This window comes from Mya arenaria, chromosome 13 (genome assembly GCF_026914265.1).
Source record: "Mya arenaria isolate MELC-2E11 chromosome 13, ASM2691426v1".
NCBI lineage: Eukaryota > Metazoa > Mollusca > Bivalvia > Myida > Myidae > Mya > Mya arenaria.
In genome coordinates, this window is record NC_069134.1 from 34,231,095 (window position 1) to 34,256,178 (window position 25,084).

The 25,084-nt window shown below is 36.7% G+C and overlaps 1 protein-coding gene and 1 non-coding gene across 3 annotated transcripts in view; both read right to left on the reverse strand.

The window, feature by feature from the left end:
• Positions 1–7,966, reverse strand: part of LOC128213721 (uncharacterized protein CXorf38-like) — a 33,796-nt gene extending 25,830 nt beyond the window's left edge. For both annotated transcript variants that reach the window (XM_052919744.1, XM_052919745.1), the window contains exon 1: positions 7,933–7,966. The gene's annotated coding sequence lies outside the window, so the exon portion shown is untranslated. The remainder of the gene's footprint in view (positions 1–7,932) is intronic.
• Positions 7,967–23,933: 15,967 nt separating this feature from the next.
• Positions 23,934–24,005, reverse strand: Trnap-ugg (transfer RNA proline (anticodon UGG)). The gene has a single exon. It is a non-coding gene; the product is annotated as a tRNA-Pro (tRNA).
• Between the last annotated feature and the right edge of the window lie 1,079 nt (positions 24,006–25,084).

Consider the following 25,084-nt stretch of genomic DNA (forward strand, 5'->3'; position numbering starts at 1 on the left):
CACTGTCTCAACCAGTTGGTCTTGGACAGGGAAGTGGTCAGCAAGACCCGTTTTGTGACCTTCACAGCCCACCGCTGTCTCAAACAGCTGACCTTCGACACGGAAATGATTAGCAGACCCTGTACTGTGGAGTATGTCCTATGAGATGCACTGCCTGAACCAGATAGCATTTGACAAGGCTGGTCACAGCGTTGTCTGTCGTGTGACGTACACATCTCGCCACTTTCTCAACCTGATAACCTCGGACAGATCTTTCTGACTTAAACTGTCCGCGACTCTCTCAACAAGTTGGCCGTGGACAGTGTATTGGTCAGCGGACACTGTCCTTGGTCCTTCACAGCCCACCGCTGTCTTAACCAGCTAACCTTCGACACGAAAGTGATGAGCAGGCCCTGTCCTGTGACGTTTGTCCTATGAGATAAACCAGTTTAAAGCCCTCCACTATCCCAACGAGTTGACAGCTTGCCATTGTCTCAACCAGTTGTCTATTGACAGGACAGTGGTCAACAGGCTCTGTCTTGTGACATACAATGCCTGGCACTATCTCAATGAATTGGCATCGGACAGTGAAGTGGGCAAAGGTGCCTGCTTTATTTAACCTACACTGTCCTTCACTGTCTCAATTGACATACTATAGGTGAAATATATTGGATATGTGTGTAAAGAAATGGTGTGATTCTATTTAAAATAAAAAGAAAATATAAGGATAGTGCCTTGGTTGGAGGAAGTTTATTTGGTAAGGCGGAGGAACAGGATCACCCGATAAATTCCGCAGCCAAGCCAAATAAACATTCTCCATCCACGGCACGAACCCTGTATTATATTTATTCTGTTAATCTGTTTAATAAGACACGATCAAGTTCCTTAAAATTATAAACTGTGTTTTCCTTGTTGACATCGGCAAACAAGGTACCCGTGTTAAAATGTGACCCCAAAAAGTTCTCAAAACTGTTAAATTTTATACAATACGTTTATAGTCTAAGTAATTTCATTTGAATATGTCAATATCAATTCAAAATATAAAAGCTTTAAAACGTGGATCAGTTATCAATCATAATCTCATCAGGTCACAATTATTCCGCAAGTCGCAAACTACACAGTTCGAGATCATGATCGCTTACAAACAATCGCCACGTGTTCAATGGATTTAATTCATGTTGATAAAGAATAAACTTTGGGATGTTCAGTACTACACCGGCAAAGAAAAAATTCATTTCTGTTGTAACTTAAATTTTGTCACTCACCACAGAAATGCAATTAATTATCGTTGAATGAAGCACATTTTCAGCATTTGCGGATGGGGTAAGTTCACTTGTAGATTTTCTGGCCGTTTTTCTTTGCCAGTGTCATTATCATGTAGTTTGAAGGTAATTTCTTGGCGAGTGATTGTTCAGGTCGTTTGTTGTTGGACTATTGATTAGATTTTTTAAGCATGTTTGTGCCTTTCCTCTGACATTTCAGATTAGGAAATAAGTCCATGTTCGCGGTTTGTTACATGACCAACTGACTATAAATAAACATCACGTGGTCAACTTTTCTAATAAACTAAAACTTACACGGCACCTTTTTTTTTGACCGGATAAATATATTTGTAAGGCCAACCTTTTTAGATTAAGCGCTTTACGTTATATCGACCTATAAAACAGATGTAGAAACTTCTGCAAGAATCGTCAAAATGTTGAATTAAGTATCCAAGATGTCATACAGTATATGCTCGTGGTTTAGATTTCTTTAACAAAACTTAGGGGATTATATTGATTTTACACAATATATCATGTTTTATTAGAGCATTTCGACTTATTGAAAAGTATTTGTAAAGCTATTAACTTCAGGAGCACGGCCAACTAGGATCTGTCTAAGTTTTAACACTATCAGGACATTTCAACTACTTAGATTTCAATTTAATTAAACCACAAGGTCTGGGAATTTCGCTGATAACAACTAAGGAAAAGCTTTTATAGTTTAATGTATAATCCATGTAATACAACTTGAGTAACATCGGGTAACTTGCCTTAACGAATCGTGACGAACATCGGACCAAATCGACATGTACGGATGTTGATACGTTTAGTACCGGGAGGTTTTTCCACAGTATTTATAAGTCAATATATTAGATTTTCTATATCATAGTATTTGCAAACTCGTTAATGTTTAGTACACCCACCAAGTACAAAAAGACAGGATACCAGCACTTGGGACAACGCAACTTAATACAACCACTCAGTACAATGAAAAGGATACCCGCAATAAAGACAACAAAACGTAATACACCCACTCAGTACAAGGAGACAGGATACCCACACTAGGGACAACAAAACTTAATACAGCCACTCAGTACAAAGAGACAGGATACCCGCACTTTGGAAAAACAAGACTTAATACACCCACTCAGTACAAAGAGACAGGATACCAGCACTTGGGACAACGATACTTAATACACCAACTCAGTACAAGGAGACAAAATAACCCGCACTTGGGACAACGAGACTTAATACACCCACTCAGTACAAGGAGACAGAATCACCCGCACTTTGGAAAACGAGATTCAATACACCCACTCAGTACAAGGAGACAGAATCACCCGCACTTGGGACAACGAGACTTAATACACCCACTCAGTACAAGGAGACAGAATAACCCGCACTTGGGACAACGAGACTTAATACACCCACTCAGTACAAGGAGACAGAATAACCCGCACTTGGGACAACGAGACTTAATACACCCACTCAATACAAGGAGACAGAATAACCCGCACTTGGGACAACGAGACTTAATACACCCACTCAGTACAAGGAGACAGAATCACCCGCACTTGGGACAACGAGACTTAATACACCCACTCAGTACAAGGAGACAGAATAACCCGCACTTGGGACAACGAGACTTAATACACCTCAGTACAAGGAGACAGAATAACCTGCACTTGGGACAACGAGACTTGAAACACCCACGTAGTACAAGGAGACAGGATACCCGCACTAGGGACATCGAGACTAAATACACTCACTCAGTACAAGAAGACAGGATACCCGCACTTTGGCCAACGATACTTTACACCCACTCAGTATAATGAGACTGGATACCCGCACTTGGGACAACGAGACTTGATACACCCACGTAGTACAAGGAGATAGAATACCCGCACTTGGAACAACGAGACTTAATACACCCACTCAGTATAATGAGACTGGATACCCGCACTTGGGACAACGAGACTTGATACACCCACGTAGTACAAGGAGATAGAATACCCGCACTTGGAACAACGAGACTCAATACACCCACTCAGTACAAGGAGAAAGGATATCCGCACTTTGGCCAACGAGACTTAATACACCCACTCAGTACAAGGAGATAGAATACCCGCACTTGGAACAACGAGACTCAATACACCCACTCAGTACAAGGAGACAGAATACCCGCACTTGGAACAACGAGACTTAATACACCCACTCAGTACAAGGAGATAGAATACCCGCACTTGGAACAACGAGACTTAATACACCCACTCAGTACAAGGATATAGAATACCCGCACTTGGAACAACGAGACTTAATACACCCACTCAGTACAAGGAGATAGAATACCCGCACTTGGAACAACGAGACTTAATACACCCACTCAGTACAAGGAGATAGAATACCCGCACTTGGAACAACGAGACTCAATACACCCACTCAGTACAAGGAGATAGAATACCCGCACTTGGAACAACGAGACTCAATACACCCACTCAGTACAAGGAGAAAGGATATCCGCAATAGGGACATTGAGACTTAATACACCCACTTTGGACAAAGGGACAGGATACCCACGCTCATGACAACGAGGATTGAAACGCACAATACGGACAAGGATATAGGATGCATGCACTCGGAACAATGCGACTTGTTACACACAATACGGACAAGGAGACAAGATGCCCCCACTCGGAACAACCAGACTTGATACACACAACACGGACATGGAGACAGGATACCCACACTTGGACAAAGAGACTTGATTTACACAATAGAGACAAGGTGACAGGTTACCGACACTTGGGACAACGAACTTGATACACTCAATACGGACAAGGATACAGTATGCCCGCACTAAGAACAACGAGACATGATACACACAATACGGACAAGGCACAGGATACCCACATTTGGGACAACGAGACTTGATACCCTCAATACGGACAAGGATACAGTAGGCCCGCACTAGGGACAACCACGATCAATACACCCGCAAGTACAGGGATATTCAGTACCAGCACTTGGAACAACGAAACTTTGCACACCCACTCAGTATAAGGAAACAGGGTAACCGTACTTGGGACAACGAGACTTGGCACACCTACTCTCAGGACAAGGAAACAGGATACCCGTACTTTAGACAACGTGACTTGGTACACACTCAGAAAAGGGATACAGGACACCCGCAATTTGGACAACGAGAATTGGTTCACCCACTCAGTACAAGGTAAAAGGATACTCGCACTTGAGACAACGAGACTTGGTACACAATACGGATAAGGAGACCGGATAACCGCACTTGGGACAATGATACTTAGTGCAGCCACTCATTACAACGAGACAGGATTCCCGCTCTTGAGAAAACGTGACTTAGTACATAAAATACGAACAAAGAGACAGGCTATCCGCACTATAGAAAAGCACACCCACTAAAAACAAGGAGACATTATATCCGCACTAGGGACAATGTGACTTGGTACACACAATACGGTCAATTCGACAGAAATGATGATGATGGTGCATCTACCCAGTAAAAGGAGACTGGGTATTCGCACTTGGGACAAAGAAACGTTTTACTCACAATACTGACAAGGAGACAGGATAACCGCACTAGGGACAACGACACTTAATACACACAATCAGTACAAGGAGACAGGATACCCACACTTTTTACAGCGATACTTAATACATTCACTCAGTACAAAAAGGCAGTATACCCGCACTATGAACAACGACAGTTGGTACACACTATACGGACAAAGATAACCGCACTTGTCACAACAAGACTTGGTTCAGCCACTCATTGTAAAGAGACAGGATACCCGCACCACTCGGAACAACGAGACTTGGTACAACCACACGGTACAAGGAAACAGGAAACCCACACTTGTGACAACGAGACTTTGTACAACCACACAGTACAAGGAGACAGGAAACCCACACTTATGACAACGGGATTTGGTACAACCACACAGTACAAAGATACAGGAAACCCACACTTGGGACAACGAGACTTGGTACAACAACTCAGTACAAGGAGACAGGATACCCGCACTTGTGATAACGAGACTTGGTACAACAACTCAGTAGAAGGAGACAGGAAACCCACACTTGTGATAACGAGACTTGGTACAACCACACAGTACAAAGAGATAAGAAACCCACACTTGTGACAACGAGATTTGGTACACCCACTCAGTACAAAGATACAGGATACCTACACCTGTAACAACGAGACTTGGTAAAACCACACATTACAAAGAGAAAGGAAACCCACACTTGTGACAACGAGACTTGGTACAACCACACAGTACAAAGATACAGGAAGCCCACACTTGTGACAACGAGATTTGTACACACACTCAGTACAGAGATACAGGATACCTACACTTGTGACAACGAGACTTGGTACAACCACACAGTACAAAGATACAGGAAACCCGGACTTGTGACAACGAGATTTGTACAACAATTTAGTTCAAAGATACAGGAAACCCGCACTCGGGACAATGAGACTTTGTACAACAACTCAGTACAAGGATACAGGAAACCCGCACTGGTGACAACGAGACTTGGTTCAGCCACACAGTACAAGGAGACAGGAAACCCACACTTATGACAACGAGACTTGTTACAACCAAACAGTACAACGATACAGGAAACCCACACTTGTGACAACGAGACTTGGTACAACCACACCGTACAAACATACAGGAAACCCACACTTATGACAACAAGACTTGTTACAACCACACAGTACAAAGATACAGGAAACCCGCACTCGGGACAACGAGACTTGGTTCAACAACTCAGTACAAGGAGACAATATACCTGCACTCGGTACAACGAAACTTGGTACACACAATAAGATCACTGAGACATGACTTGACACTAAGGACAGCGAGGGACGCTGAGACATAGTCCACGCATATACACCAACTTGTTACTTTTGAAATTGCGTTTTACATGTAGGTAATTACAATAAAAAAATTTCTAAATGGTTGAATGGATACATCAATATTAATTAGACAATATTTGCAACGAGGATTAAAACTCCGAAGAAATCAATTGATGAATATTAGTAGTTTTGATGGATTTTCTAAATAAGTAAATGGCGGGGCGGTTCCAGAATTTAACGAAGTGCGCCGTTATGACGAAACGGAAGCTATTAGAATGTGAACGTGGTACGTGGATTTAAAAATTGATATCCTTGAACGCAATGACTAAATTTAGAATATTTGGCGAGAGCAATCGATATTTTATTATTGACATTATATTTTAGACAATTTTAGGGACGTTGTACCTCGATACACTAGCTCAAAATAAGTCGTTTCAGGTACAAAAAGAAATCAGGTAGTGCATCATCTGATATAATATCAAACAGTTATACATATCAAATACAAAATACTAAAAGCACATCTGATCTGCCTATTAAAGAGTATTCTGGGCATAAAGAGCTGACACATTGACAGCAGTGCAATTCATGCATTGAAACAATTTAAATGAAAAGGGTAATATTTAATATCTTAGTTTCTACCTCCAACCAGCATATCTAAAGCTACATACGAGCGTTTTTTAATGTACACTTGGAATGAAATAATTTACCCCGGTATTTGAATACGGACGACCACTTCCATGGTATGTAAAATGTCATACTTGGCTCTTTCATACAAACGAACACTACCACTACTACCATGGGATGTAAAATGTTCACCTGGTACTTTCATACAGACGTGTACCTCCATGCTATGTGACAGGCAACAACAACTATGGTATGTAAAAGGCCGTACCTGTTGTCTATATACATACAACCTCTACCATGGTATATAAAATGTTACCCTTGGTACTTTTAAACAGACAACGTCTACCATGGTCTGTAAAATGTTACCCTTTGGACTTTTATACAGACAACCTCTACAATGGTATGCAAAATATTACCCTTTGTACTTTTATACAGACAACCTCTGCCATGATATGTAAAATGTTAGTACCCTTAATACTTTTATACAGAAAACCTCTACCATGGTATGAAAAATGTTACCCTTTGTACTTTTAGAAACATAAATCCAGAGTCAATCCAGTGTTTGAATAGTACATATTTACTCCGACAACCACTACCATGTTGGGAGAAATATTACCATTTTAAATTTCATAAGGACGACCTCTACCATGATATGTAAAATGTAACGGTTGTGTGTTCTTTTTCATACAGACGACCACTTCCATTGCATTTTCAATATGTCACATAGTACTTCCAAACAGACGACCACTACCATGGTATGTACGATTTATCACCTGGTATTTTAATACAGACGACCACTACAATGTTGTGCAAATGTTTATCCTTGGTGCTTTCATTCACACCAGCAGTAACTGGCGGCTGCTACCGTGATCAAAGTGACAACAGACAATGGATGCTCACTGTATGATTTAACTTCACACGCTATTGTAGGCTAAATCAAATTAAGTTTGACCATGGACATATGAGATATATCCAGTGGTGGGCTATGCTACCTTTGGAACGTTGAGGTTCATGTTCATTATGCTTAACTATTGTTTGGGTTTGTGACGATAACAAATCAGTCATTGACCCACATTTGTATAGACAATTCATAATTATAGATTCAGTCTTTTCAAATACTTTCGAAATTTCAATTTTACTTCAAAAAAGTAATATGTTAACACTTACATGTTCTTGACTTTCCAACTATCCCATTACCTTTTAGGGAAGTTTACTGCAATTAATTAACGATTTTCATCTTCGAATTTTAATATTATCCATGTTTGCATGTTTCACTTAGTTTAAATAGGTCTGTGTTTAACATTTGTAATGTCCTCAATAACGTATTTATCGAGTTTCAAGCAAGCCAATCTCTTTATGTTTGAACAAGATAATTTCATATCTATCAACCTATGCCAAATTTCTTAAATAAGCCGCAGTCAGTTTGTACAGACGAACAAGTTTGATTGCCTGATACTTTCATACAGAACATACTCGCTACAAGTGTTAATATTGCCTTTCAAAAAAGATGTTAGTACATGTATAAATACTACTACGACAGAATGATACGTTTGGTTTGGGTATAAATGGTAATTTATTAAACACTAGTACTCCATCAGCAACAAATTTGAGCCAATTTTACCAATGCATGCCTTGGTACTTTTATTCAGAGTTGTCTTTAGTAATAAGTAACGATTATTCACAAATAAGAAATTAAACCTTTTAAAAATCTAGCGACTTTGGGTGGCTGACAATATAGGGCAATCACTAATCTAGGGTTATATTCGGTAGGTTACTGTTTGAATACCTTTTCATTGAAAGAAAGAGGTTATCTTTCGGGTACTTGTTTGACATGATAAAGCTCTTTATCAAAAGATATGATAAAGCATGTTTCTTCTAAGCTATTTCTATTGAACCATATATCGATTATGTATTTGTATATGTAAGTCTATCTACTGCCATTGGCAAGTATAAAATACATGTCTTTTACGTTTTGTGGTCTAATAAGAGCAAGTTATTTCTTTAGAGTGCATAGTTCCTGAATTCTTTGTTGCGCGTTACCATGTATATTTTCATTTCGTCATAGTTACGTAAATTAGTGTCAATTCGTAATATTTTGTTTATTTCTTTGTGTTGAAAACTTAAGAGTTTAGAGAGGTGAAACATGAAGTCATCTTAAATGACATGTTGATGGATTTTCAGATAAATTGTAATATGCATTAATATAACATTATAACATAAACATGTGCATGGAGATCTTATGTATCGAATGTATGACATTATGTTCTTATTCTTTCAACCATTGTTAAATGTTATATCAAATGTATAAGAATATATAAGTATACATTTTGGCAATTTAAAGTTGGCACATTACATTTTATCTATATACATGTATCAAGGTACAAGGTTTTTGCTTGCGTGCTTTTAAGCAGTTGGTTTACTTATTTGCAGTGCAGTTATGTTATTGTCATTGGTTGTTTGTTTTCAAAAGTTTAAGAAAGGGGTTTACAGCTTGAGTATGAATGTAGGCAATTTGAGTGGAAGCCAACTCCACCAAATTGTCAATGACTTTCCGTATACCTGAAACGGGAAATCCCCAATAAATGAAAAAGGAAGATAATTGTAGTTGTTTACAGCTTTTGCAAATACTACAATGTTTGAAGGGGTTGGCTCAATGCGTTTCTGAATTGTTAAGACGACCGTTTATGTCTTAACTCATGGTTAGGCAGAAATAGTATCGACAATATACCTGTATGTCGGAATGTTTAATAATTTGTCCGTGTCTAAAGACCAACATCTAAAAATCGCCACAAAAGTTTATAAGTTGTGTATTAATAAATACTGTGAGCCTATCTAAAAACTGCGTAGTGAAAAGAGATGTTTGATCTTTAAGATTATATCTACGTAGCAAATCAAGTTGCTTTATCTTGAACATTTTATCTACGTAGTAAATCAAGTTGTTTTATCTTTAAAATTAGCTGCTATATCAATGTTCCTGTCCTCACAAGTTATGTTTCACAAATGCGTACTCAAAGGTACACGTGAGTGGTAACATGGTAACAATAGTGTGAGGGCAAGAATCTCGACCTTTTGTAGCCATGCAAAGGGCGACACGCTACGTAAATGAGACAGGCGTTACACTTCTACTATTACTGCATGGAAACACACACCTTGAAAAGTATTATAATAGAACCGCCCTGTCTTACCTTACTGGATAATACTGGCGGGTTTTTATTCTGAACATGAGTAATATTTCTGTTTACTTTGTTTACAATGATTTACTTTTGTTTCAATCCGAACACGTAAATATTATGATTATGTACTATTAACAATATCTGGCACATGTATCATGAAATATATCTGCTAATGCAATGATGTCAGTTGCTCTTAAGCATCTTTGTATTTGATTATTTTAAATGACAGTACAGTCGAACCCCGTTGGCTCGAATTCCTGGTGGCTCGAACTGAATGTTAAGGACCGATTTCTGAAAACGACACTTAATCATTCCTGCTTTGCTCCAATTTTCCGAGGCTCGAGGTATTTACGTCAGTTCGAGCCATCGGAGTTCGACTGTATATTGAAAGTTAAAGTAAAAACTCGCAAACATAACGTTTACTGCAAAGCCCCCTCCTTTCTCAAGCATACAATGATAATATCTCTAATCAGCTATATGACCTGTCAACATTGAAGTTGCAAATCGGTTATATTGTTTACCACCTACAATCTCACAAAATTTAGCTTATATTTTAAGCAAGGGGTTATTTCAAGCGTGTGAATGCGAATAATAATAATTTTTTTGATACTCAAATCCATAGTTTGAAGAATTCTTACAAAATGATGTAACACAGAAGGATAGGGTTTTAATGGCGTTTACAATGCACATAGTCATTTCATTTAAACTCAATGAATAAGTAAGTTGATCTTAGCTATTTCGTCATAGTCCCTTGTAACGAATTCACCTTTATGATATTTGCTTTATGTACACAAGTAGCGTGTTTGTTAAATGGGACAAAACTCGAACTACATCGAACCGAAAATATGTTGGTATTTATTTCCCGTAGAAAGGTTATGGATTTTAACAGAACAAATAAAACGCAAGTCATAGCAATATACACATATACAAATAGTTATAATCGAACAAGCTATGAGTGAACAGAATACGTTTTAGACAACATAATTATTCAATTGATTGCATGTGAAGGGAAACACTGATTATGGTATTCAACAGTATAAAATGGATAGGGAACACCAAACATTAACTAGGGGAACTTCGTACATATCGATCCGAAGTCAACATAATAACCGTATAGCCATTAAAAGCCGCCAAAGCTAGCCCAATGTCAAGCGGTCTTTACGACTGACACTAAAACTGTGTCTCTTTTACCTTAACTATTCCGGACCAAAACTCCGTAAACCTGCGTACTTAAGTGCTTTTCGGGTTTTCGTGTGCATTTTCAATGGTTTGATCAATCTGGCTTGCAGACTCGATAAGTTGTGTCTTTAACTCTCGAAAAGAAAAATGTAGCTCGCCTTATAATATAAAATTAAGGATTGATGTACATATATTGCGTATAAATACATGGACATCAAGCGCGATGTTTTATATGTTTGCAACGTAGATGTGTTTAATGCATTTACATTTTATATTTGCCTGAATTCTAGAGAATACAATGGCAAATATGATTCACATGGGTATAAACGAGACACATTATCTGGTTAGTGTTAAAAAGCAGTGATATTGTAGGGTTTATAATTAGTTAGCTGCTGTTAAATGTAAAAACAGTTTATAATATGTATGAACAAACTAAATTATGATGTATTATAAATATTCGGTTACTTGCATTCTGTAACAATTTTCAAAAACAATCCAGAAACAGCAAAGCAAAACTGCGAATTTCAAAAATTCGTTTTCTGTGCAAGTTTAAACAAATATATTAAATTTTATTATTATCCAGAGTAATAAAACGGTTAAAAATAGAAAGATATCATCATGATGCAGTGGGTAATCAATACAATCTGAATGTTTGTCAGCATAATCGCAAATAATAGTTTAATGCAATAGATGAAACTAGACAAATCCCTGCCATGGAGCGTTGTGAGATATGTTAAGGTTTGATTGATTAAAGAAATAATGCTAACAAGTAACGTTTAAGATTCAATTTTAATTTTAATAAAAATATGCTACGGCACTAAAAAGGAGCGATATAAAATACCAATGATAGTTTTATGGACCAATTCCATAACGCTAAGTATGAGCTTTTATAAATTACAACGAGAGCTCAATAAAAGAATGACATTTTACTATACCATTGCGTGTTGTATATGCCAATGCAGAGTATGGGATTATGCTATCAAGCAACAATGGTCAATACTATTACACTACCAAAGAGCGTCCTAAGATGAATAAGACTAATAAGTGCCATTATATCGAAAGAGACGTCGTCAATGAGACCAATCAAGCATTTGTCAGTACGCAACTTCTGAGGATAGTAGAAATAGCAATGTTTAACACATACGTGTTGTATATCAGATATGAATAAGACGTTTTACTTAATAATGGCATGAGCCTGAGCAAAGAGCGTTTTGCAATGGCAATGAGATGTGCATGGACCAATGCAAGCATATTATATTGCTATAACCTATAAGCTATATGCAAAAGATAAACTATCTACATGACAATTTACACAGAACAGTATTTATTGAACAATATTAAATAATGTAACAGCACAACACGTACAACTGAACGTTTTGCAAATTAGGAGTGGCATGATCAATAAAGAACAAACAAAGAATCTTAGAGGTGCGTTCGGTTGGTAGCACATAAATATTATTTATATATAAATGGTAAATGTGCATTTGTACAAATGAAAGTTGCAGCTAGCTATTCAAGAGAAGCTTTCAAAGGGTTCACAGATATATACATGTACATACTTTTTTCGAACACAATGGCGTTCATGCACAATGCTAACATTAATCAAAAGCAACTGAAACTTGAATAAATTTAGGAAAATGAAATGCTAAAGTAAAAAAAACATTACACCAACCATGAATACGTCAAAATCCCCCCCAAAAAATAAGTATGTATTTGATGACGATAAAATAATTAATGTATTACACATAATCGTATCAAACAAAAGATCAACCTCAGTTGGCTAAGAGCTGCAAGTTCAACGTTACCGTAAAATCAAAACAAATCTGTGATGGCAAAGTGGTCGGAATTATTGACAACTATTTGTCACAGATAATGCAGTACGAGGGCGATCTAACCTTGAAAGACAATCGTCTCACAGAGTCATAAATGTATAAACACCACAAATAAAATAAAAAAACACACACTCAGACTGTCTGTCTGATTTCAACGACGTGATGAATATTTCACAATACCAAATGTCATCTAAGCGCCTGTGTATTTAAAGCATTTAATGGTGGCCCATATCGTTTTAATTCAGCGTTGGAATTGCGCAATACCTGGCGAAAGTTACATATATAAGATAAAGACGCGTCCGTATGTCTATTACAATCTGTCGCAATCCGATTTCGTGTTTAGTCCATGGATCGCTATTATCAAAATATGTGTTACTCACAAAAGCACTTTTCTCTTAAAGTTTATGCGCTTTATATGGCTATCCATTACAGTACCAGTGTTTTCCAATATTCCTGATGTCTCTTAATTATTGACATTCTTTTGCACTTTATCTTCAATGAAATACGTTCCACTCACTTGCTTTCATGCAGAGGAAGCGAAATGAACATACAACGACATAGTCAGAAAAATATACTCGATAACTCAGACACGCTCGTGTCAATTAACGTTTTCTGCCTTATAATATTTCAACATAAAACTAATTTGAAATGAATTTTCCACACTAACATTATCTTCATCTGAAAAAAAGCAAGAATTTTCGAAACAACAACAATCTTTCTGTAGTACTGTAGGGAAAAACAAACATGTCAGATAACAAACAATGCGCGTTTTAGATAAGAAAACAATGAGTTCACACTTATTTCTTCCAGGTACTAAAGATTTGAGACACGAGTCTGTCAATATGAAATGTAATGTAACAGTATGTATAAGTTTATCGTTAAGTACGTTCAAGCACTATATCATTTTCATTATACTTCGTTGTGAAAATTCTTTGAGCACCAAGCCTAGGTACATTACACAATTTGTTGATACCAATAATTCAATTGGCACTGTATTTTAACAGTCGATGTCCCCTATATGTTCGATACTTTTACAGAAAGGGCATTTTTACGAAAATAAATTCAAACTCAGTGTATCAAGCATTGTTTTTAAGTTTGTTTTCACATATCTTGACAACACTAACCTAAGAATGTTCTCTGGAAGTATTACTCTTAGACATAACGCCATACATAAAACACATATAGAATGACCACATATATACATGTCGATGCTATGTTTATCATTGATCTGTATGAAAACACGGTTTTGTGCACGCGTGAACTTGTGGAGAAACTTTGCCAGGAAAACATTATTTGGAGTATGCAGCTTATGTATGTGAAACCATTTAAAAGAACAATGCATAACATACTGAGTTTCAATAGACTTGAAATTTCGGTTTATTTTTCTGTCCATGTACAGATTTCTAAGCAATGTAACTGCTGAAAATGATGTAATCTAAGAATTTGTGTTTTATATTCTGAGCGTCATGTTGTATCGCCCGTAGATAGCAGCTTAAAACAACGCTCGCAGAAATGTGCGGTTGCAAACGAAATTCATAAAAAAAACTGTAGGAGACGGTCACTGAGGCGATGCATAATGACTTTCTCTTCTGTGCAAATTCGCACTGCAATTGTGCTGTGTAAAACCCCTGACTATAACGGTTTTTACAAACAGTAGTCTTAGTTTAACTCTTTAACCTTCTTTTTTCAAGTTATTATGGTGAACGAACTTGATGAATACAAAGTAAAGGCGAATACAAAGAATTATGTCAATCATTGTTATTGCCATTTATAGTGCAATATAATAATTGAGTAATTGAATAGGTCCTTGAGACAATGAAATAAATTAATTTTAATATAAAAAATAAGCACTTATGTCGTTATTGCATAGATCATGTTTTCTCGTGAAAGATAAGCTATTAGAGCTAGTTTTTTTGTTTACCAATATCTCCAGCAAACACCAACAATTGACGGCAAACGTCTCAAGGCAGTTTATAAAAACGACATTTGATCACTAGGTGCCGATTTTTCAAACGATGTCCAACCCGTTATAGCAGCTAATCGGGGTCTGATGTTCGCTGTCCATAGTCCTTTTGTCAAGCTACCATTTGGGTGCTATTTTTTCACAATGAATCATTATAAACTGATTTTGGTTATATATGTTTGTAATCGGGATAAATAAACTTACAAATATAACATGTCTATGGCATTATGTCATTTCAAACTGAACAGACCCGGATATAATATAAAGAATTTAAATCGTTTCTGTTACATTCTTCTACAGTTTAAAAAATAGAATTGAAATATTGTGTCAATTCCAAAGCAGATTTTGCTCGACGAAAATGTATTACACAATACACTCGTCATACTCTAGAACTGACTGTAAAGAGAACAATATAGTTTCGTCAGTGAACATTTCCTTTCCAAGAACAAACACGAAAGACGGATGTGAAGACATTTCAAGTAATGCGCTATAATTGGAATTTAAACCCGCTCCAACTGCGACAATTAAAACGTTGTTGCCTTTCATGATTTATTCAATCGTATCACTGTCTACGTTCAAGTTGAGGGCGTTTGTTAAGAAAATAATGACATTCCTTCTACCATTGCTGTCAGGCAACTCCTTCATTGACTCTTTAACTAATGAAGACATGTTAAACCGTCTGGTTCCAGCAGTCTGACGAACTGCAGTGTTGAGAACTTGCATAAGCTTTTCCTCAAGGTTATTTTCCCGAAATCGAACCAACGAAACGTAATCTTCTCCGTAAGTAGCCATCGAAATGTCGCTGTTGTTTTTTGACAATTCTGTGTTCTTTATGATGAATTCCCCAGCCCTTAAGAGAGCATCAAAATCTTCAAAATGTGTTTCCGATGAAACGTCGAACAGCATGGTTATATCCGAACCTTTCCTACTACAACCTGTTGAAAATATTGATAATTATACTTGTTTGTTCTATCAATTCAAGGTTAAAGAAAGTAAGTATCAAAAAATTTAAAAGCAAACACGGAGTATATGAAATAAAAGCCTTTGTAAAATATTTATGTTATTCCTTAGATAAAAAATCCTACCTTCGCATCCGAACATGGTTTGCTTGAGAACATTTTGGATAGAATCATGCATGCCTATTGGATAAACATTTCTGTATGAAGAAGATATGTCCAGAAGTCCCTGGGGCTTGACGACACTTCCAGCAGCTATTGCATAAATGTATGCATTAGTTTGGGAATGTAATATATGTGCACTTTCCCTACTTTTTAGAGGATTCGAAAATAGCCCGTCAGTCAGAACAATCACGTATCTTCCAACTCCGTTCCTAGCTCCATTTACTTCCACAAATACTTCTGAAGCTACAAAGTCGAGAGCTTTATTTACCATGGTAGGTCCCTCACATGTTACAGTTCCCATGGAATCTTCGATTGCTTGGAGCAATGTGGTGTTATCCATGTGTGAATTCAAATAAAACAAGATCTGCGGCTCAAACGCAAAAGTTACCAATGCAAATTGGAAATGATCCGCTCCTATTGGAAAGTGTGATACGAAATCCTGTATATAATTGTTCAGCAAATCCACATGCCCAGTAGCCGCACTCCGAGAAATATCAACAAGAAATACATTGTCGGCATCGTCGTACGGAGTGCATACATCTACAATAATTGTTACAGGTGTAAACGTATATTATACATTCAATATAAACATTTTACTCTGAATACTTAAAATGCATTTAACGATTATTTAAATAATGTTATCTAAAAATATACTTTAAAACATTCAAATGAATGAAAAAGTATCAATATTTATGTAATGCTATAAACCTCAAAACATATTTAACATTGCGTTTTAGGTACTAATCAAACACGATTACCAATTTCTTGACAGTTATCTCCAACCCATCCATACGAACAATCACACGTGCAATTTCTGCCATCCTCTATTAAATTGCATTTGCTATCGTGGAGGCATCGGATCGGACTACTGCAGTCTAGAATAGATGCTTATGTTTTGAACTTCGTGACAAATCTCGGTTTGTTTTTGCTTTATTTTAAGATATTATTTCCATGCTCCCAGCGACCAGAAAGACAATCTAGTGCAAAATAAATAAATGAAACTTGCTTATTTGCTGACAATGTCTGCCTTCCCATCCTTCGTTGCATGCACAAGAGTAATTGTATCCATTAGCAACTTCAGAACACGTTCCCCCGTTAAAACAGAAATTTCCTGTCGCACAATCTGTTTCAATTGGAACAATACCGTTCAAGCAAATGTTTTCAATTTTAAACAAATAAACAATGGCGTTTAGTTTCAGTAAGGCAAATTAGTCTTGTTATGTGAATATGAAGTGAATATAAGATTACCTTTTATGTAAGATTTTCAAAAATACGCGCTATGTTTCATTACTTCAAAACGGTTAGAAACGGGCTGTATTTGGTGAATACATTTTTTGTTCACCAACAATTCGAGGCAAGTTCTTACCTACAGTCTCACATATTTGACCATTCCACCCATCCGAGCAGATGCATGTAAACCTTTCGAGATCGTCGCTCGGAGAGCAAAAGCCGTGATAGGAGCAGTGGAATGCACAGTCTTCATCTGAATTTGTAGCGCAATTTGAGGAGCCTCTCCTTAATAATGCAATATTCACAACAGGGAAAATCCTAATATCCTAACAACCCAACAGTTTACTTTTACCTTCTCAAGTGTTTTGGTGCATAACAGACCCTCAACAATACGCACACGACGTCTCAATACAATACACGCAAATTGAATTGCCCTTCAAAATATCGTTATCAGTAACTGCTGGGGTTACCATCTTTTTGGGGATTAACTGGATATTGAAGTTGAAAATATCTTCCACGTATATGTTAGCGTTCATTTTGGCGATCTACAGAAGCATGAACGTTTAAAATACTTTTCGTTTAAAAATTAACAATTTGTTGATATTTAGATTATTAGGATTAACTAGGTATCTTTGCATCGTACAGAACATAACTTGGATGACCTCGTTAAGTTTTATTCATAATAATCAATACAAGATTGTACACTTTGGTACTGAATTGATTTGATTGATGCATACAGTAAAGAACATTTTAACGAAAGAAACGTAAATGCGATTTGTATTTGAATATTGTCACATTAATACTTAAATAGGTGCCAATACAATTTGATAGCTCAATACACATCTGTTTTCAAATTCGGGCTCATGACGTAAGCTTCAACTGCCTCCTGTAAACGGCTCCCTAAACTGTCAAGCATAGTTACCTCGTGCATTCGCAAAGGGCAGAGCGATCTATGAAAAAGAGGCGATATAACCAAATCATGATCGACAAAATACTCTCTACGGAAATAAATGTTTGTATTCACCGTCAGATCTGCTCTGTATGATATAGACTTACAATAAATAGGGTAAATCCTCGAAAGTCTTTGACCCACAAATATGTGGTGCAAACGCCAATAAATGCAATTGTATGCGTTATTCTTATTCGTGAACATGTTACAATGGTCCCATTCATAGTAGTTGCGGCTTCCAACAAAAAACTAACCGTACGATTTAACAATTGAACAATCTATTTCATAGGTACGATATTTATCATTGTATCATAACGTCATTGGAGTCTCCATCCATAGATGTAAATGGAATGGAATAAGACAGTTGAAAATATGACTATTTACGTTTAAAATAAGTATGTAATCTGGATTCGTGTTGTCCCTACCTGGGTGTGTAAATATTTGGCATTTACAATATATCGACTTCGTTACATTTTTGTCTACCCTACCAGCAATGTCATTGTAAGTCATATTATATCGTTAACATTTTTTCCAGATAAGTCGCGATAAACGGTGATATAGAACGAGCACAGGCGAGATACATGATAAAAATCGACACACTGTACGGCAATTTAACGACGAACAATCACTGCTGAAGTTTGAGATTCTCACGAGAAGAACAATGTTTTTGAAATATTGAAGGCTTTTTCCGACAATATGCGAGAAACGACGACTCAAGTTTGACTTTAAACAGCACAAAGCGACAAGTATTCGAGTTCAACGCGACAAATGCGACTCACGAATTAGTTGCTACACAGCAAAGGTCTTCACAGCGTAGCAGAGCTAAACGATTGCGTCCGCATCTGAGCTATACGAAAATTCGTTATTGAGACATAGTACGGTAATGTATGGCTGGCTCTAAACAACGCCAAGTCAGAGTACGCGACCTGATTGTTGAGAGTGAAATAAGGAAAAGGGAAAACCTGGTTATAGTATATCTTCTGTTTTGTATGAATCATTTAAAAAAAAACATTTCTTCAAAAAGGAAAAACAATGGTGTTAGGTTACCTGCATGATTTACAAACGAGTTAAAAACTATTTTAAATATCTTCTTTTTACACGCAACTGAAGGTCAAGTTCACGTACAATGTAATGACTTTGTTTACTTGATATTAGTGTTATTTAGATCGGCCATAAAAAGGGTTGTAAATACACAAAATAATGTAAATATAATAAATGTCGAAAAACCTGTAAAAAATGAACCTATTTCTTTACAGTGGTTTCCCGTCCACCCTGGCTCACACATTGTACAATATGTGACATCGTCTCCATCATCTTTGCAATACTCATCGTCATTTTGGTGCGCGTTTAAGCAGCGATGATGACAGTCTGTAGGAGTAGACAGTCAACAGAAATAATCACAGATCTACAGCTACAGCGGTACGGCATAGTTAAGCATAATGTGCATACTTGACAGTAAACCAATAGTTAAAAACAGTCAATTCAAATTAAAGCTTTATACGTTCTCCTTGTCAATCATTTATAACCATTTAAAGTGTAAAGGATAATTATATCAAGATGATAAGCACGATTAGTTATAGTAAATATTTATTTTTTGTTGAAATATATATCTAAAACAAACTTGTTAAGAAACAATATGTACTTGAATATTTTGCTCCTCTTTTCAGGCGATTAAGCGACGTTTGTGTTGAGCATATCGACGTATAGAGCGAAAGAACTGAAATATCAATGCTATCATAAGCTACGATGGCATATAACTGCCGTAAGATAACCTGTTAACGTTAGCGAATTGTTTCGTGTTTACCACTTAGTTTTTGCGATAATTATCTAGCTATCTACTTGTTTATATTCGTGAAATTTTCTCGGTAAAATAAATATCATCAGACTAAAGACTGGCTTGAAAGTTCCTGCTACCCGTTACCTTTTTTAAGCTGTACAACTTTAACTTCTTAACTAGTTACGATTTGCGAATTCCACAAAATAATTGTTCTATCCCTGTTGAAACAATATATCACAGATTCACCGTCCTACCTGCTATAATGAGACAATCCGACTTCACAATATTCATCGTGGTCCGTTTAACGAGAAACACCAAGACATAAATGAACAATTGAATCAAAATATACGTATCCATAAATCTTTAAAATGTGTTTCCAGGGACGGATCCAAGATTTAAGCTTAAAGGGGTCTTCCCCGATACTAAAAATATAAGTTTTATATATAATGCTGTTTGTGGTCCTATTTCGAGAACAAATGGTTTGTTTTTTATTAAAACTTTGTATTTTGGTGTATGCAATGCTATGCATATTCTTTACAATATTGTCATAAAACGTCCACTTGGGCAATTTGGGGTGGCGGTAGTCGTGTCCCTCCACCCCTCGAGGTTGTTTGATATTATGGTCAGTTTCCGTCCCAATATTAATTGTTTATTAACTAACACTCACAGGTCTCTGTTTTTTGCGAATGTTTATGATTTTATAAAGCCTAAAGGTCTGCTTTTAAATCTTATTTTGAAGTAGCGTATTGTTAGTTCTAAATTATAAGCGAAGCAATTAATCAAACACATGGTTTCCTGTTAAATATTCTAATCTGGACTACCTTCTTTCAACAAAATTATCGTCGTAGTGCCCACATAGCTTTCGTGATCTTTCTGACACAACACATACACAAATGTGTCAGTAGGTTAAACTTTTAATTATATTTTGCAAAAGTCCTGAAATGTATTTAAAACGGAAACTTACCTAAAAGAGTTGTCTCTTTATATATATTACTATTATGCACATTTTAAGAATAACCCGATTTATGGAGCAAACAAAGATAAACAAGTTCTGATACAAACAATGTTAACACTATGTTTCGATTACTTATATATTCAAACTTTTGTCAATAAGTGATAAGTGTTTTATTGTCAGGCACTCGAAACGTCAGAGCAGCAGTGTGGAATGCCAACGTTTGAATGATGTTTTGTTTGGTTTGAGTTGAAAGGAAGCACAACACAAGAATTATCACACCAATACGTATGCGGAAAGATATACATATGGGTATTGTCTCTGGCAACATCCGAACTGTTTTGGAGGAATATCATGGTTTTGTTTTTACACATATTTGAGGGCCAATGGCAATCCAGTATTTACCCTATCTATTGAAGCTCTATATAATTTTGAGAAGTTTTGGAGGTTAATAAAAAAATATTACGTAGAGAGTATTTTGTCGGTCTTCATGATTTGGTACAAACGTCTGTTTCCACAGTTCATTTTTCCCTATGCACATGCGCGAATTAACTTTGATTGACATCATAGAATGCCGTTGCCTAGAGGCAGTTGAAGCTAACGTCATGAAAGATATGTCGGATCGTATTGACAACTATTCAGTTCAAGTTTAACATATTTACGTGACAATATTCAAGTAAAAATTAAGCATTCAAGTAACATCTTCTACTTATTCTATTTTTTCTGTTTATTATTGAACCAAGCAAGTACAATTCAGTACTAAAATATGCGTTTGTTTTTGTTGATACGTAAATATCTCAGAAGAGCGTAATTGAAAAGAGCATAAATTCATAATAAATGACAAAATTTACGATGTTAAACGTATATAATAATCCAAATATCTACAATTTGTTGATATTAAAGACGTTAAATGTTCATCTTTCGGTGAATTTCCCTTTTTGTGCAACCAACAATTGTTTTTATTTCCTTTTATGAAATATTCACAAAGCCGCGACCATTACCATCAGAAGACACTATTTACTAATTTAATTGAGTCATAAGTGCTTACACCAAATAAGTTCGAGTTCATTTTAGGCATACCAATGCGGTTGTAATATGGAAAGTGTATCGCGGTATAGGGCTGGCACTTAGGAGCTTACAGCGTCTGTGGGTGGCACGTTACAGATGTTTTCAACATATGTTTTAATAAGATACATTTAACGTTACAAAGGAGGAGCCCCACAACACGTGTTTTGAGTTTTTGAATGTCTTGAGCGGCATGTTAGATATGGATGAGGTGAACGGTTTTGCACACAAACCATGCTGCATCGACGTGTTATTAAAAGCTATACACTTATTTAATTTAAAGTTTGTAGTTGTTAAGTTGGAAACGACAAAACGGCAGGCACATACAAATAACGTCTGTGGATATATTTGTACAACGTATGATTTGTTACATGCATGTACACCTTTTGATGCAAAGAGGAAACTTATATCCAACACTAGATTACTTATGAAGATGTTTTAATCTGATGAAGTTAACTTATGAAGATGTTTTAGTCTGATGAAGAAGGCAAAATCGTGCTAAATTGCATGTTTATACTCATACGCAAATTATGGAACATTGCAATGTATTTTTTATCGTAGTATGAGATTTGCATCATATCAAGTTGCAGCCATGTTCGTGCAAAATGAGCAATCAAAATGAAAGTCGTATCTCACCCAAGTCCAACAAACTATTTGGATACATTATGCAGCGTGTAAGCCTGTCAAGCCGTAATCCCTTGTAGTGTAGTGGTCTGTATTATTTCAGCTTTAAATAAGCGACGGCGGTATATGAAATGTACGCTGATATTCAAAGAATATAACCATCGTCAAATCATTATAGCAACCGGCGAGTATTGTTTTGGTAAACATCCATTGCAAAGAAATCCCGGTTTTGGGGCATCCACGGGTTAGCTTGACTTATTCAATACAATTTACACTAAGCAGAGTTGACAACTGAGAAACGAATCAATGCTATGTCACCCCTCGTTGGGCATTTGACAAACAAGACTTGATGTTCATGATCTGATCTTTTTTGCTGACATAATCACACTGTCATTGTATCTTATTTGTAGAGTTGTTTGATACAATTTATGAAAAAAGGCTGATACACCATGATATTAACGGACATACGCGCGCACACGCTTATTACTACAATATGATTGCGAGTTGATGAAGCTCAGAATAATAGTTTATGCAGACAAAAGGCCAAGGCCATAGTAAACGGACGCCTATGGAACATGGACATAACTGAACAACTATTAACGACAAGCAATGGGCTTTGCTACACGTGTGTATATGTGTGTGTGTGTGTGTGTGTGTGTGCGTGTGCGTGTGCGTGTGCGTGCGTGCGTGTGTGCGTGCGTGGGTGCGTGCGTGCATGTGCGTGTGCGTGTGTGTGTTTATCTCGTTTACACGACTCACGAATCATGTTTAAACGATGTACTAACTCGTTAAAACGACTGCCTCATCTTCTTCAAACGACTAAGTGTCTCGTTTAAACTATGAGATAAGTAAACCGTTAAAACGAGGTACTGAGTAGTTTTAAAGAAGTACGAAGTAGTGTCAACGAGATACGCAAGTCGTTTAAAAATCAAGAACATATGTGTATTGTCACTTCTATGCCACCGTAATTTACCGGTCGTTTAAGCTCCGTTTTTCCTGAAGAAACATGTGTTTGATTGCAATAGGTTTTCATTTCCTATCCCAAAGAATATGTTGCAAAAAGATGTCTGCGGTTGGCATTCCGACACATTGGTTCTTTCCCGGCTCTTGTCGAGAACCACTTCACAAAAAAACAAACTTAATTTTATCTTATACGCCGTGCTACACGTTCACGCAGATATAATGTACAAAGTGTTTCGCAACCGATGTGGTATTACACTGAATACAATTGACGTCACCCTTTGATACTTTTGCAGCGGTGATGAAGGAACTTACGTAAAACAAATAAAAGGTAAAATATTACGGGCTCGTCCGGGATTTGAACCCGGGACCTCTCGCACCCAAAGCGAGAATCATACCCCTAGACCAACGAGCCGCACATACTTAGATGTAATCTTCTTATCTTACGAAGACGTCCGTTTCGTTTAAAACGATATGCGTCATTTTTACAAATTGTTCATGATCCAATGATAAGCATACGGAATAACAAAAAATAAAAATCCTGTAAAAGAACATAATGGAAACTTCAAATGTTAGTGCAGTATGTCAAATGCAACGTTCATGATCAGATTTTCTTAGGTATTAAATTTAAAATAATGATTCGTTTTGTCAATTTGATAAACACATGCAATATGTGAGTGATAAGCTAAACATTTTTGTTATTTAGTAATACTTTATAAATGGACAAGTGTTAGGTTACGGCTATAGCGACTAGTTTGAGCTCCAAGTAGACTCGGGTTCCAGTGAACACGGATTTCACAGACCGTTCCAAGACGGTAATCCCATCATTAAACGGTAAAGCTATTTGGATGAGTGTGTGGTCTGTGTGTGTTGTTTGTATGTGTGTATGTGGTGTTTATATGTGTGTTTCTCTAGCAAATTGTCGATTGAGGCCTTGCCTTGTGTCTCTAACACAGGGCTCATTTTTTAAGTTTCGACTACTGGGCTTGTCCCTGTAGTTTTCCTGGTATTATTAGAATATAGGGTGGTTAAAGACAAACGTCGTTACAGGAAATAAGGATGATGATCGTGCATGAACTGCAATTTTCCAAACAGTTATAATTCTTTTTGAGGCCCTATGAGTTATTTTGTCTTGCTTTATTTTATCTGTCAATGCAATATTGAAATCAATAGATCGATTTTGAAATAATTTTAACAATAAAAGAAATTCATTAGGGTCTTGCGAAAGGTGATAAATCATGTAAATATGATTTTGGAACTTAAGCGTATGAAAGTGAAAATAAGTATGCATCAATTTCATAAGATATGAATGGACAATAAATTTAGTGCGTCATTTCTTTAAGAGATTAAAAAATGCATTGATCGTGTGCTTACGATGACGCTTTAGGAACACCTGTGTCTCTTTAGCTTATTAGGGAAGTTTACGATGTAACCCGAACGATTATCAGTTGTATATTGATCCTAATATTTGATTATCGATACCTGTGTGTACTC